The 16601-nt window shown below is 34.0% G+C and overlaps 1 protein-coding gene across 2 annotated transcripts in view; it reads right to left on the reverse strand.

Moving 5' to 3' along the window:
- The window catches only part of LOC120778048 (ecdysone-induced protein 78C), a 228769-nt gene that overhangs the window by 3833 nt on the left and 208335 nt on the right, over positions 1-16601 (reverse strand). The window lies entirely within an intron of this gene.

Consider the following 16601-nt stretch of genomic DNA (forward strand, 5'->3'; position numbering starts at 1 on the left):
GTCAACATTTGAAAGAGATAATCTTCAGAAAATAAATGCTAAATAATGATCTTTCGAATGATCATAAACATTTCCCACTAAATTTGAAGTTTCTGTATTTTTCTTTAAAACTGTAGGGTACCTCGAAATAGATCACCCTTTATGATATGTTTTTTTTTGGCAGCAAAATTTTCATGTTTTGGTGTTCGCTTAAAATAAATTACATTTCAATTTCGATATGTAACTACAATGCGAAGACGCACAACGAAATCTCGAGAGAGTTCTTAACTTATGTGATTTTTTAATTTCAAATTAACCTTGTTCTCTTTTCTAGATGCCGACGATTTGCTTCACTGAATTAATAAATAGTTTTTTTGATTTAGAAGTGCATGGTTTTCGCATTATAATTACATTCGTTTGTTTATTAGCGGTTTACTCCAGATTAGCCAACCTTGAAGTGTGGAATTATTACTTTTACAGAAATGTGCAATAATTGGCAATGACTGTTATTATTTGGAACTTATTGCATTCGTCAATTACAGTTACAACTTTACAGTAATGTGAATTTTGTTTGAGATATTGACTTTAAGTAGTTATAGTTGACTAGATAGAAGATTGTTGTTATTGTTTTAGTGGCAGAAAACATCATTGAAGTAACTTAGAGGAATGCTGCCGAGATGACAGCCCTTCGTGAACAATAATTCGGGTTCGTGCCGATGACGTAGACCCGACTGTCAGGTTTAGCGGTGCTAACACAGAAGATAATGTGACAGACCGTGGATTGAAGGTGCCCGAGATCGGTGAGGCAGTAGAAATGTCAAAAACTGCTGGATGATGCTGGAGGATGATGGAGCATAGAGCCATGTGTAGAAGTTCATGCTAGTGAGGAAAGTTCCCTGAGCGTTATTCACTTGGGAATGGCCAGAAATGATTCATTTACATATCGCTTAAGAAGCTCAGGACTTCCAGTATTAAACCAATTATCGTCTGGTTAGCCAAAAAATATCCGTTTGAAGGCGAACTATGTAAAGTGAGAAGGCGAAATAACCCGTCTTCAGGGTTGTGCACTTAGTTTGGGACCCACTACGATGAAAAGCAGAAAACAGCATCGCGCTGTGGCAAGCTCGGATATAACCGCGTGAGCGGTGTCTGCGCCAATAAAGAAGAAGAAGAAGTGTTATGCTGTTTAGCGCAATCGGAAGCAGCCTCTGCCTCCTTTTGTAACCGTTGATGACATAGATCCGTTGATGATATAGACCCATTTGTACTAACAAAGACCAGAGAACCGACGAAAAAATGGACTTCCCTCGGCGAACCTGCCCCGTAGAACGTGAAGATTGCGCTAACGGCCGGCAAAATTATGAATTGACTGAAGTTGAGAACTACATTGATTACTAGGAGAGCGGAGAAATGGTTACAAAACTCGTCTAAGCCAAATTATGGGCGTATTCGACGACTCAAATTGCAAAAGAAATGGGCGAATAAGTCGAAAAAAGTCAGGACCAAATTAGTCGAATCAAGCTACGAACTGCTGCCTTATCCACCGTTATCTTAAAATTTTCGTTGTAAATACAACAAGGAATTCTGCCGCTGGCCAAGAAATATGAATACCAAACCTTCTCTTACATGATTTCTAGGAGTATACCTTGAGTAGGGTATGTCAAGTTTGTCACTTAGTTTGTATTACTCAGACGGAAACCTCGAAAACCCTATAAAGAACGTACATATGTAGTATTTATAGATGACCAGCGTGACGAGTTGAGTCGATTAGCCAAGTTCATTGGTATGTGCATCCGAATTAGTCTCTCAGTTTTTGAGATATCGATCTGAAACTCTGCAAATTTCCTTTTCTCCACAAGAAGCTGCTTATTTGTCGGAATCGTCGATATCAGACTGCTATAGCATATATCTGCCATACGAACCGACCAATCCAAATCAAGTTCTTGTATGGAAAACTTTTTTGTTTTACGAGATATCTTCATGAAATTTGACAGAGATTACTTAAGAAAATAATGGTACAATATCTCGATAAATTTTTCAGATCGGACCACTATAGCATATAGCTGTCATACGAACTCCCCGATCAAAATCGAATAAAGATCTTTGTATACCCTTTAAGGCTAGAAGAAACATATTTTTGTAGGGTATTATAGCTTCAGTAATGCCGAAGAAAAATTCTTGTCGAATCATGTTTTTTTTCAAAAAATTTCTAAACAGCTGAAGCTGTGCAAAATTAACTGTAGGGTGTGTGAAATGGGCACAACAGAGGTCTAAACTAATAACGAAAATTAATTTGAATACCAGAGCATGTACTCACACACACACACATAAACTTGTAGTGGCTTACGCATGCCAGTACTAATTTTTTGACAAAACAATAAATTATTGGCAAACATCTTGTGTGCCGATTTTTGAATATCCAACACTTGTTCACGCATTGTTTTTATTAATATTCGCATTATACTAAGCAAGTAAGTGTGTGAGTGTGTGTATGCATACACCTACTCATAGACATATATCAAAAAAGCTTAAAGGCCCAACATAAGTGCGAATTTAAAGAATTATGTCGCGCGGGAAATTTATGCCTTCAACATGACACATTGTAGTGAAATACATATATGTATGTATGTACTGGTATATATGTACAAATATACTCGTGTATGTATGTATATGCAAAGATTTATTGTAGCTGTTATAACACTTCAAGTTTTCATGAGTCAAGAGCATTCATTCACCGCTTTTTTATGCTGCATGTACAACAATAACAAAACAATAACAACAACTGAGCGTTTGAGACTTTGGAAGACTTTTGGAAGATAATGATAAATCGTACAGAAATTGCTCTTTGTGCGCGTCAAGTGGATTTTTACTGTCAAATATTGTTTTTTGCGCTTTGTTGTTGTGTTTGCTTTGGCTTAGAGGTATCTCTGTATATAGGTTTGTGCATGTAAACTATAAATAACTAGTGGCACATAGTTGCTGCTTGGTAGTAGCGCTCTTTTGTTGTTGTTGCTGCTTGTTTACTTTTATGTTTTGTAGTAGTGTAGTTGTTGTTTTTGCTTCTTCTGTCTTTCAGCCTGTTGCTTTCATGTTTTTGCGGGTTGTCAACGACACTTTTATTTGTTAACTATTAAATTTCTCATAGTTCAATACACTTTGTTAATATGCCAGTGAGCATGAGCTTGAGCAGGCAATTGGGTGGCAAGTCTACACATACACATGTATATAAACACATACAAAACATACACATATACACACATTCAAAGAGTTTGCTGAAGAAGCGACATAAAAGCAAAGACTTTTACATTCTAAGCTAATGCATTTATATGTCAGCGAGTGTTTGCAGCTTAGTCTGTGTGTGTGTGTGTGCTTAGTTGATTGTATTGCGCTATTAACCGCATTTATTTATAACATAAACTTTTATGCTCATTAATGACTGTCTCTTAGCGGGCGCGTGTTTTTATCGATTTGCCAACAAAGCGCGCCGCCTGAAGTAGGCGTCGGGGCGTATGAGTAATCAATTATGGCATTATTTGTAATGCGCTCAAATTTCATTAATTTAGTGGATATTTAGTGGCGAAAAAAGTAATTGCATACGCAATTTATTTCAATTTATGAAAATATTTGAATTAATTTTTTTTTTAAATTTTATTTGTAATTATAAGTTGCTTTCAATTAGTGAAATTACAAGGGATTTGTGGTTTTATTGTTTGGTAGAAGAGTACTATGCAAAAAAAAGCAATAAAAAATATAGAAAAATATAATATGAAAAATAGTATGTACATAAAAACGTGGCCTCAAAAAATAATAAAAAAAACATTGGGGAAAAAATAAAACATTTAAAAAAAAATTTACATAAAAAAATTAAAAATATAACAAAAATTTAAAAAAATAAAATTCAAATTGAAAAAAAAAATTAAATTATAAAAAAATATTGAAATTTAGGTCATAAAATATTAAAGGAATATAACAATAAAGTTATAAAAATTATAAATATAATAAAAAACTGAAAAAGAAAATTAAATAATTAATAAAAAGTATTAAACAATAGCAGAATAAATAGCATAAAAAATTAGAATAATAATATAGAAAAAGAAAATTAAATAATTTATGCCAAAAATATTTAAAGGAATATAGAATAGCATAAAAATTAGAAATAATAAAAAACTGAAAAAGAAAATTAAATAATTATTAAAAAATATTTAAAAATAATAAATAGCATAAAAAATTAGAATAATAATTAGAATAAATTAATAAAAAATATTAATATGAATATAAATTAATTGTTTTCCACATATTTTTGCTTTCAAAAGTAATTTTGGACCAGTTCTTTACTTAAATGCTATGCTGTTGGCCCCTTTCCGTTTTCGAAAATCGTCTCCGTTTTCATAATTATAAAAAAATATAAAAAAGGTATAAAAAGTTTTAAAAAATTATAGATTAAATAAAAAAATTAAAAAAAAAAACAAATATATGCAAAAAACTTTAGAAAAAAAATATAATAATAACACTAATACAAAAGTAATTAAGAAAAACATAAAGAAAATTTTTTCCAAGTAATTATAAAAAATGTTAAGAATGGTATTGTTATTTACTTTACCATATTTTTGTTTTCAAAAGTAATTTTGACTAGGTTCTTTATTTAGTTGGCAAGCTCTTCCAAAATAATAAAAAAATATGTATAAAAAAAGTTTTTAAAAATTTATAACTACATAAAATAAATAAAAACAAATATACCAATAACGTAACAAAAAAAATTAAATTTAATACAAAAATTGATATATAAAAATAGTAAAAAAAAACATTATAATGAAAAAAATTTAATAATTATATAAAATGTTAAAAAAGGTAAAATATTTTATTTCGTATAAGTTTTCAATTTCAAAAATAATTTGTGCCAAATTCTCTACTACTTACTACTCGAAAAAAGTGCCTTCTTTCAAAATTATAAAAAAACTACAGACAAATTATTGATAAAATTAACAGAAAAATTATAAAACTAAATAAAGCAGTTAAAAAAATAAAAAATCTACAGATAAAGTGACAAAAAACATAAAATATAATACAAAAATGTACATATAAAAATAGCAAAAAAGAACAATATTATGAAAAAATATTTTATTTGTAAAAAATGTTAAAAATATGTATGTAAAATATTTGTTTTTTTCACAAGTTTTTATTTTCAAAAATTATTTTAGCCCAATTTTTTACTACTTACTACTCGAAAAAGTGTCCTCTTTCAGAAATATAAAAAATTAAGAAAAAAACTTTTAAACAATTTTATGTATGTTTATAAAATTAAAAAAAAAAACAAAAACAACGGTATAAAAAAATAAAATATAATAAAAAAATGTATACATAAAAATAGTAAAACAAAAACATTATAACGAAAAAAAACTTAATAATTATAAAAAATGTGAAAAAAATTAAAATATTTGTTTTCCCACAGGTTTTTATTTTCATAATAATTTTTGCCAAACTTCCTATTTAAATGCAAAAAAAAAGTAATTTTAGCCACATTCCCTACTTAAATGCCAAGCTATTTGCCTATTTGGCTGCCTTCCGCTTTCGAAAGTAAAAGTGTGCGCCAGGCCGCATGCCAATTTGTGCGAAACACGCTATTTTATTGCTGTCAACTCATTTACACGCTTGGCAAGCAGCAAATAATTGGTTTCCTTTTCTTTTACAAAAATATTTGAAATATTTCTGAGACACATAATGGCTTAGTGCTTATTATAATAATTCTTTTTCACTTATAATTCCAAGAAATTGTTCTGAAAAGTTTTTTATTTTTTTGTATTATATTTTTAAACATATTTGCATAAATATGTGGAAAAATGTCTTTTAAATAATTATTGCCATATAAATATATTTTACTATAATTTAGAAAAAATATCGAGTCGGTGTTCTAATCATGGATACTTTGGGTTGATTAGCAAATACTCAAGTTATTTATGTAGTTTTTGTTTAGTTAGGTTAAAATAATTTTTTTTTCATAGTATACATATTATATTAGCAATATTATGGGACCCTTTTTGGTACCATTTTGGGTGCATAGGATGTCTTATTATAGGACAACATTAAGGTGATCTTCGAAAGGCCGATAAACTTTAATAGTTCACGCGACCTCACTAGAATAATGCTAGAACACCTTCATTTAAGTATATTCAAGTATTTTAGCGGTTGCAGTGTTGCCATCAATTGATTTTTGGTATTTTAGGGTCTTGGAAATGGCAAATTCTATTTAGGCAACAAAATTTCGATAAGAAAAAAAACATTTCGCAATTATCATATAATCTTTATAATCACTTATTGAGTTTCTTAGTCCCCTATCAGCCTAAAACTAAAATTTTTTCTATGATGCAACCGCCACCTGTGTGACTAGACTTATATTTTCCCTTCTAATCTAAAAGGGAATGCCTAAAACTCTGTCCTCTTTCATTTTTCTCGATATTTTTTAAAGATAACTAAATTTTAAGGAAAACATGCCAGTCTTCCAAGAGAGTTCCAACTTGGAGAAACTTAATTTTAGTCATTTCAGTGTAATATTATTTCTCTGAAGCCATTTAAGTGAGATTTCCTTTCAAAAGGCGCATGATTTGTTAGCGAGAACTAAATACTTAAAGCATTTCCTGCTAAAAATATGTTTCAATTATTTTAAGTACCAAACTGCCTAGGGCAAAGTATAAAAAAAAATATACATATAAATGTTTTCCGTTATTTAAGTTTAAAATATAATTTTCGCATATATTTGCTGCAAGAATAGAACATCAACCCCTTGCTGCCTACCCCCTCTCCCACTTTGTGTTGACAAAATGATTAAGTGTCACATTTGCTAAGCTGTCAATTCCGCGCTGCTGTGCCATTTGGCATGCTGACAGCGCAAATAAAGACAAATCCAACGACACAAATAACAACAACAACAAGAACAAAATATAGTAAAAGTGAGTTTGAAGGAAAAAAACGAAACTAGTGAAACACTAAATAGATAAAAACCAGCGATATTTCTTGCGTACTTGCGCGCCACTAATTCCCAGTGGATGCACATACATATGTGTTGGTGTGTGTGTGCGTGGCTATCAGCATGCGGTCAGAGGCACTCATGCACGTCAACAGCTTTTTGCTTGGCTCTAGCAGCTATCCGCTTTCTAGCACAACAACATCGCAGACCATACTGCGATGATAAGAACAGCCAGCCAGCGAAGCAGCGAGTCGGCCAGCCAGCCGGCGGATCATTTGCAGCCGCCAACAGCGCACTACGCAACAGCAGCAGCACCGGCGGCGGCAGCAACAGATTGTCAGTCATTGGCTATTAAGTGGTCGGATATGTGCGGCCATCTGAGCTACCCATGCCATATGCATGTAAGCATATGTGTGTGTGTGTGTGTATGCTGTGTGCGGCGACTTTGAGTTGCAAATACGAAAATGAAGAGTGAATGATGAGTTCATTAGCCCGACCGCTTCGCATTGCAATGCGCCGAAGGACTTTGTTTCGCACGAATTTTTCGCTTTAGAAACGCGCTGATATTTAGTCTGCGGCAATTTGTAGACACTCTTGTGTTTTTATAAAAATCTTTTTCTATTCTATTTATTTGCGCATCTTTATGCTCATTTATTTTGCTATTTCGCAGATTCTCATTTTATTCGCCGTCTTGCTTACTTGCAATGACATGCATGAGTTGCCACTTTTTTGTTCGCTGGTGTTATTTTGCTTTTGTTGTTATGCATTAAAATTTATGTGCGGCATACGATCATTGTTGTAGGCATGGCATGTCGTTGCATTGCGTAGCGTTGCATGCCACAAATTTGCAACTTCACGGTATGCGCACGTAAATTGTGCATTGGCCGAATTTACCAACATAAAACACGCAAAAAAGGGTCCTCAGAGTGGCTTATAAATAAAAGCGAGTATATTTTGCAGCTAAATGTTTCAAAATTCATTAAAATTTATAAAATATGAAAACGCATGCTGATTTGTGCTGAAAATCGAAAGTAGATGAAATAATTTTCCTAATACTGGACATTGCCAAAACAAAAAAAAAAAAAACAACAACAAAAATAAAACGTTTATTACCGTTGCACCGAAGCTATAACACCCTTCACAAATACAAAAGATTTTTTTGAAGAACTTGATTCCGATTGTTCAGTTTGTTGGGCAACTATATGCTATAGTGCTGCGATATGTACAATTTATTTGAAGATTATCGTTAAACGAAAATTTTAGACGACATCTCCTCCCATAAAAAAGTTTTCCATACAAGAACTTGATTTTGATCAGGCCATTTGTAAGACAGCTATATGTTATAGTGATCCGATATCGGCGATACTGAAAAATTAGCAGCTTCTTTGGCAGAAAAATACGGGTGCACAAATTCTGACTGACATCTCAAAATTTGCGGGAATAATTCACGTAATTTCGGATTTGTAATTTGATTTTGACCGAGTAGACTCAAATATATACAAGGACTTTAATGATTCGATTCTTCAACCGTATGTCTGACCGACCGTCAACAATTAGCGAAACGCGTTGCAACATGGTCGCATATATATTTTTGATGCGCCATCCCTAGGTTCACCGAAAGCGGCTATCTCGGAGAGCGGGCGTTAAAAAAGTCCAGAACCACATATTGACAGACCGAAGATTGCAGGTGCGATATTCGATATGAAATGCTGGTCATCACAAAGCTGTCGGCGCGATGGGTACTGCGTTGTATCACTTGGGAGAGCAACAGCAATCATGAGACCACAGCACAGCAGTGTTAGAGCCAGCTTAAGTGCAATCCGAAAGAGTTTTAATCATTTGATGACCGTCGTGGAAACATGGATCCACTGGTACGCACCAGAGATCAAGAAACAGTCGAAATAACGGTCTTCCCCACTGCGACGAAGACTGTTCTATCAACTTGAAAGGTGTTCTTCTCCGTTGATTACCCGCAGATGGGCAAATGGTCACAAGGTTCTTTCTTCTTTACTGACGTAGAAACCGCTTACGCGTCACCGCGTTAGTCGTTTCTTCTTTTCGCTACGTGGCGCCAATTGGATATTCCAAGCGAAGCCAGGTCCTTCTCCACTTGGTCCTTCCAACGGAGTGGAGATCTTCCTCTTCCTCTGCTTCCCCCGGCGGGTACTGCGTCGAATACTTTCAGAGCTGGAGTGTTTTCGTCCATCCGGACAACATCGTTCCATTGAATGCGATATTCACCGTGGCCAACACGCGAAGCACTATAAATCTTCCGCAGATCCTTCTCTCGAAAACTCGTAACGTCGACTCATCAGTTGTTGACATCGTCCAAGCCTCTGCACCATATATCAGGACGGGAATAATGAGTGACTTATTGAGTTTTATTTTTGTTCGTCGAGAGAGGAGTTTACTTCTCAATTGCCTGCTTAGTCCGAAGTGGCACCTGTTGACAAGAAATATTCTGCGTTGGATTTCGAGGCTGACATTGTTGTTGGTGTTGATGCTGGTTCCAAGATAGACGAAATTATCTACGACTTCGAAGTTATGACTGTCAACAATAACGTGGGTGCCAAGTCGAAAGTGCGACAGACTGTTTGTTTGATGACAGGAGATATTTCGTCTTGCCCTCGTTCACCACCAGACTCATTTGCTTCGCTGCCTTATCCATGCTGGAGAAAGCAGAAGTAACGGCGTAGTTGTTAAATGATATCAAATCATCGGCAGACGCTATGATGACCCTAATACCTTTTGTGTTTTGGGTATGAGACGTGTCAGTGCTACTAGTCTTGTACCAAAAGACCTGAATCTTATGCGAAGCCTATGTTGAACAGAGATCGCAAATAGTAGGTTATTCACAGTGCAGGTGAGGGCACTAAATTCATCAAACGCTTCACTATTAGTGATCAGGCTTGGGTTTATTAATATTAGGTCGAAACTGTTCAACAATTGAGCGAATGGCGTATCAAAAAATGAGCCAATGACACAAAAACAAAAAATTCGCTGAAGGCACTGGAGACCATCCCAGCCGAGGCGGCTTATAGTATAAGTCTATAAATTATAAAAATAGGCGATAATAATATTTTGTAATAAAAAAATGTACTTTTTTGTCAGTTCGGGTCAATTTTGATCATATGTTACAAATGTGACCCGAGATGACTTAATCTTAATTTTTCAAAATTTGAAAACAAAACTTTCATTTGGAACATTTACGTCTGTTACTTTGCATCCGTTTGATAATTTTGAGCATTGCTTTTGAAAATCTCTGTATAAACTATATTTTAGGGTCAATGGAGGCTTAAAATCTTCTATAAAAGTTGTCCCCAGAATATTTAAAATTTATTTTATTAGTAAATTATGCACCAAAATATAAAATAAATTTATTCACTTAAGGAAGCAGAAGATTAAGTATGTATGTATATATACGCTTATAAAAACTCGATATTTTCCCTCACATATTTTGATTAAACATGGAAACTCTACAAACACAACGCATCATGAATCACTTAAAATTCATGCCACATCCGTGACAGAAAGTGACCACTGACCGACTACAAAAATATTATGTTAAGCGAAAAATAAAAGAAAAAGTAAAGCAAAAACTGAGCTAAAGTAAAAACTGGAACTGGCACAAAGATACAAATGAAATAACTACACACACACATATGTACGTGTAGACGCTACGCCCCGCCAAAGATAAACAACTTGCAACTGCAATATACACACCCACACACATGCACAAGTGCGAATGTTTGCGAAAAGTTAGCACGCAACGCATTGACGTCGCCGCGCAGCATCTCTTTCACTTGTGCCCATTTCATGGCGCGTTTGTGGGCCAACACCAAATTCAGACACCGACACTCTCGCACACACACACACATTAACACACATATGACGCTACGCGCTCCTAGTGAACACTAATTTTCTTCTTATACATATTTGTATACAGCTATGTGGCAGCAACATGTTTTCCAGCAACTTTACAGTGCAGCGAAACTATCGCCAGCGACCGACAAGCACTACGCACGACCAACACCAACAACAAGCAGTAAACAGCAAACAATGCAAGAGCGTAAAGTAGGCGAAAGAAAAATTGTTGCTGGAAAATATTCGTAAGTTTGTTGCCGCGCAGGGGCATGTGTTGACGGGGAGGCGTTTGGTGGCAAGTTGGCGAGAGCGAGCCAAGTGAGTAGTTAAGCTGCTGTTGCCGGCGGCGGCGTTACACTTTTCACCAAATGCCGGCACAAAATGTGATAAAAGAAAAGCAAAAATAACAAAAACAACAACAAAAAGCAGCTATGTGGAATAAATATTGAGCACAGCGGCGCAGCGATAGTGGCTGTGAATGCATAAATAATGCAAGAGGCAACAACAAAAACTTGCAAGTTTTCGGAAGCGAGTTGCATATACTTACTGTTTATGTATGTGTGTGTATTTGCTATATATGCATGTGTGCGAAATTTTGCTTTTGTGAAATGCGGAAAGAATTATAAAAAAACTTATTTCCGCTATTTTGCTGAGATCTTCCGCTTTCGATTGTTGCTGTATGTGTGTGTGTGTTGTAAATTGGCAAGAGATGAAGTGTGAGGTGCTTTTGCTGGTAAATGAAAAGTTAGTACTTAAAAGAAGGAAAAAATTTCACCATAGAAAACTGAAGTTACCAACTGATCAAATTTGATCCGGACTGGTCTATTTAAGCTGCACTGGTAAACCAAATAGATAATAAAAAAATTTCCCTGTTACAACCTTGCCTACGTTCGTGTGAAGTTTGATCTCCATACATCAATTGGTGTGTTTTTGGCAGCTGCTTATTTACGAGGCAAAAAGTTGGTCTGGCCATTTTTACTAGTGAGAGTCTGGAAGTTGTAGGAAAAAGTTGAAGAAACAGAGCTTCAAAAGCTTCGTGTTGGCATCCGAGAAATGGTAGAGCATACCAACATTTCTTACGGATATACTCAGAGCTTCGGTTCATTTTTTGGTTAATATTTGGCTAATATTTTTGTTAATGTTTTGGTTAATGTTTTGGTTAAAGTTTTCGTTAAAGTTTTGGTTAATATTTTGGTTAATATTTTTGTTAATGTTTTGGTTAACGTTTTGGTTAGTGTTTTGGTTAATGTTTTGGTTAGCGTTTTGGTTAATATTTTGGTTAATGTTTGGTTAGTGTTTTGGTTAATGTTTGGTTAATGTTTTGGTTAATATTGTGGTTAATGTTTGGTTAATGTTTTGGTTAATGTTTTGGTTAATATTGTGGTTAATGCTTTGAGTATTAAGAGATTAAGTATTAATAGACCTGAGTCTTTTGCAAAAACGACATCGAGTAAGGTAAAGATCGCAAGAGCGATGCTTGACAACGTAGCTTAGGATCTTGCATTTCTCAAACCCGGCATTAGTCGTGACAAAATGTGGATTTAGGAATATGAATATGGTACTGTAGACTATCTCAGATGAGACTTATAATAAGTGAATGGAACATTGGATTATTGTATTGGATGACATGATTTTATTGGCTCAAAAGAAGCCTATTTTGACTGACTAGCAAGAAAACTTAATATTTTATGGCAAGAAAATGATCTTAAGGATCATAGATTACAGATTACTTGGAACTAAAAAAACTGCTAAATAATGAACACAACAGTTGAAGATAAAGAAAAGGTCAACATAACTATGCCTCCTTTTCAATAAGATTGCTTGGCACTGGCTCTGGGATAAGTTCGATAGTATATCAAAGACTGTTAAGAATGACACAATATATGTATTCCTTGGCAAAAAAAAAGAAATATCCTTCAACCAAAGTTCAAAGAAAACGATGACTTCTGAGATTTTGTCATTAAAGAGATTCAATTGTATGATTAAATAAGAAAACTATGCATCCGCAATAAGCAACTCCTTCAATTCGTCGAGTGGCTAAATATCTTCTTACTGCCGTTGAAATTTTGAAGGAATATTCGATTCTAAGGTGGAATTACGCACTCAAATAATTGGTCCATTGTATCACTTTCCACCAATTACTTGTGGTCTACAACCACAATATTTGAAAAAAGTGTAAAGCAACAATCACTTCCAAATTCCTGTTGCTTTCGTGTACAGCGGCCGCCTATTCTCCATTCCGCTCAATCAACACTTTTCGAGGAGACCAAACGGATGCGAGTTACAAAAATCGTTTATTGCCCTAAATGTTTTTTTATGGTGAATACTCGGGCGATGTAAAAGTGGAACATTCACAATAATTAAATGACAGGCCGAACGGGTATGCCGGCATACGCGAATGACCAGTTTAGTCCCAAGCGAGACTATTCGCTATTCGCATGCCGGCAGCGTTTATTTCGTGACGGCTTGTCGTTATCAACCGCCTATGGACATTGACCTAGTGTTCCCAATTGATTGCGCGACCATTCCATTTTATTTGTTGCATTTTATTTTATACGTCGCCACTATTTCAACTTCTGTGGTTTCTCCAGCAGCGTTTACGATTTTAAGCTAAAAGAGCGACAAGGGAGTTTGTGAAAAATTTGTTAAATATTTAGGAAGAAAGCGGAAAAGTAATACGGAAAAATGGGTAGAAGTTAAGGAGTATATAAAAATAATAAGAATAGCGCTATCTAAGTGATCAAAGAGCGGACTGATTGGAAGATCCAGTAGAAAAACCTTCTACAGATTAAAATTTAACATTTAGGTTTCGCAGTGAAAAGTTTTGACTTGTATTTATGCCAAAATATCTAATGCAAACTAATTTAGTACCAGAAGCTATTAAAAGTACATTCAATTTTGAAATATTTAGGTTGTAAATTCCGAAATTTCCGGATCCCGAAAAAACATACAGAAAAGCTGCTTTAAACTATTTTCTAAGATTTAAATATTTTTTAATACTAAAATTTCGGGATCCCAAAAAATACACGCAGCAAAAGCTATTTTAAACTAATTTCTAAATTTGAAATATTTTTTCAGTCCCGAAATTTCGGGATCCCGAAAAATTCGCAGAACAGAAACTTCTTAAACTAGTTTCTATAAGAGTATTTAAACTTGCAATATTTTATCAGTCCCGAAATTTCGGTATCCCGAAAAACATGCGGAGCAAAAACTACCTTAAACTATATTCTAGAATTGTATTAACAATTGAAATAATTTTGGTCAGACTCGAAATTTCGGGATCCCGAAAAATATTTATTTATGATACTAAGCCATTCAATAATAAATTATTTAGCGTTTTAGAAGGTGGTTGTGTGACAGAACTCACTTATTGCAAACATGAGCAATTCTATGAAGTCATCAAAATTCATGAATATTTTTATCTCCGATACGAAACAGGTAAACGTCTATATTTGTCTATATTTTGACAAGCTTCTTCGTTAGAGGCTTGTAACAACAAAAAAAAAAAAATACATTTCCTTAATGCGCTCAATCCACAAATATCGAAAGTCATTATTTGCAGCAGAAAGTAAGATTACGCTGAATGACAAACCTCACAGCGGGATTAGAGATTACATCCAATATTTCCTCCCGCCAGCAAAAACTAATAACTCTATCGAAAGTTAGGTTAAATCTGACCTCTTTTCTGTGATTTCTTTTTCCTTTTCCAAACGGAATTTTCTCTTGCTTTCCATCTTAGCAGCGCGCCGCACGCCCCCAATGCCACTTAACTGCTAGCAAATAACCCACTTCTGCGAAAAAGGGCTTAACCAAAACACATACCCACTCACACACACACACACATACACACATAGACACATTTATAGATGATTTCTTTTACATTTCCATTTTAGCCTGATTGTAGCAAAAGTTTTCGGCTGCTTCAACTTTGCCGCGACAAAAACCATTGCAATCATCGACCCATATTCGCAATCGTAATGGAAATGTGCCAAGCCAAAAGTTAATATTTTTTTGAATTTTTCTTTTTCCAAGTTTTTAGTTTTCGAACTTTTTCGCTTTTGTACACTTCCGCCGTCATGTCGAATGGAAATTGATTTGGCAATTGTGGGTATCTACTTGTTAAACATTTTGGGCGCACATATTGAATATAACTGCAAATTACCGTTGCACAGCGCTATGCCAAAGAACCGCTGGAAACTTTACGAGAGTACAAGTGGCACACTTTTGGACGGAGTGCCATAGTTCGGAGATTTTTGCATTTTAATTTTTTTTTGTGGATTTATATTTCACAAATTAAACATAGAAGAGCAAAAATGCCTCAGGATAAGGGGCGTATGTACATACATATGTATGTGTGTGTATATTTTCCAAATTTCTTTCAAAGACTATGCCGCGCTGCTAAAGTTATTCAATATCTAGTATATGTAGATATGTATGCTACATAACTCGTACTTAAGAATTAGGTCAACCGCGTTTGCAGCATAAAAATCTCCGTAATTACCTATTCCCTTCCGAATAACTAATAAACTAAGTTTCTCAGCGAAAAGTTCGAGCTTGTATTTTTGATAAACTTTGGCTTCAAATGGAAATAAATTTAATAGTTACTAAGCACTAAAACTACTTTAAACTAGTATTGAGTAGTGCATTCATATTTGTCATGTTTTGAAAATCCCGACATTTCGGGATCTCATAAAACAAAATATAAATGATATTTTATGTTAGTATTTCATAAGTAGTTCTTGATATTTGAAATATTTTGTCAATACCGTAATTTCGGGATCATGAAAAAACATGGAGCAAAAAAAACTCAAATCTAATAATGCATTAAAATTTGAAGCATTATGCCAATACCGAAATTTCGGGATCCTGGAAAAAAACACAAGGCAAAAATTACTTTAAATCAGTATCTAATACTGCATCTAAATTTGAAATAGTTTGCCAATCCCGAAATTTCGGGACCCCGAAAAAAATTTGCGGGATTCCAAATTTTTTAATCTGGATGCTACAATATTTAAAAATAAACACCAGATATACAAATTATGTACATATACATATGTATAATTTATTAATTTTTGAATGGGAACTTGTAGTTTGTACTTAAAGATTTGGCTGCAAAGGAAAATAAATAGTTATTAACCAAAGAGATTTTAAAATTGGTAACATAGAACATTCAATTTTGCATCATATCAATAATCCCGAAAGTTCGGGATCCCGAAAACTTTATTTCGGGACTGCGACATTTTTTTTAAATCTAAATTATAGTAACAAAAAATAATGTTTTCAACATTTTAATAATCCCGTAATTTTGGGTTCCCGAAAACTTTATTTCGGCACTGCAACATTTTTTTAATCTAAATTATAGTGACAAAAATTAAGAAGTAATCAAAGTGAGGATTTATAGAGTCAAGTCCGTTGGGTGAAAGTGCAAAGTGCAAATATTAAAAATCCAAATTTTCAGGATGCCGAAACCATTTTATCAAGATTAAACAGTGGCTTGAAGTAAAATATCTGAGATTCATGATATTCTCACATCTTTTTGAGTTCAGTGATAAATTATATTTCTCAAAGAGAAAAGAAAAAATATTTCTAAAAAAAAATACTTTTAGCTTTGCTTACAATTCTAAATTTTACTGCGGTCCCATTCCTCCAAACCATTTCCCAAACATAATTATATTTCGTTTTTCTTAAGAAACTCATGTCGGCTGCTTAAGCAAGCGCAAGTAATGAGCAATGAAAATCTTTGTTTTCGATCTCTCAAGCATAAAAGTGAAGTACATTGTGGGCATTGAACTTACTA

The sequence above is a fragment of the Bactrocera tryoni genome, chromosome 5 (genome assembly GCF_016617805.1).
Source record: "Bactrocera tryoni isolate S06 chromosome 5, CSIRO_BtryS06_freeze2, whole genome shotgun sequence".
Taxonomy (NCBI): domain Eukaryota; kingdom Metazoa; phylum Arthropoda; class Insecta; order Diptera; family Tephritidae; genus Bactrocera; species Bactrocera tryoni.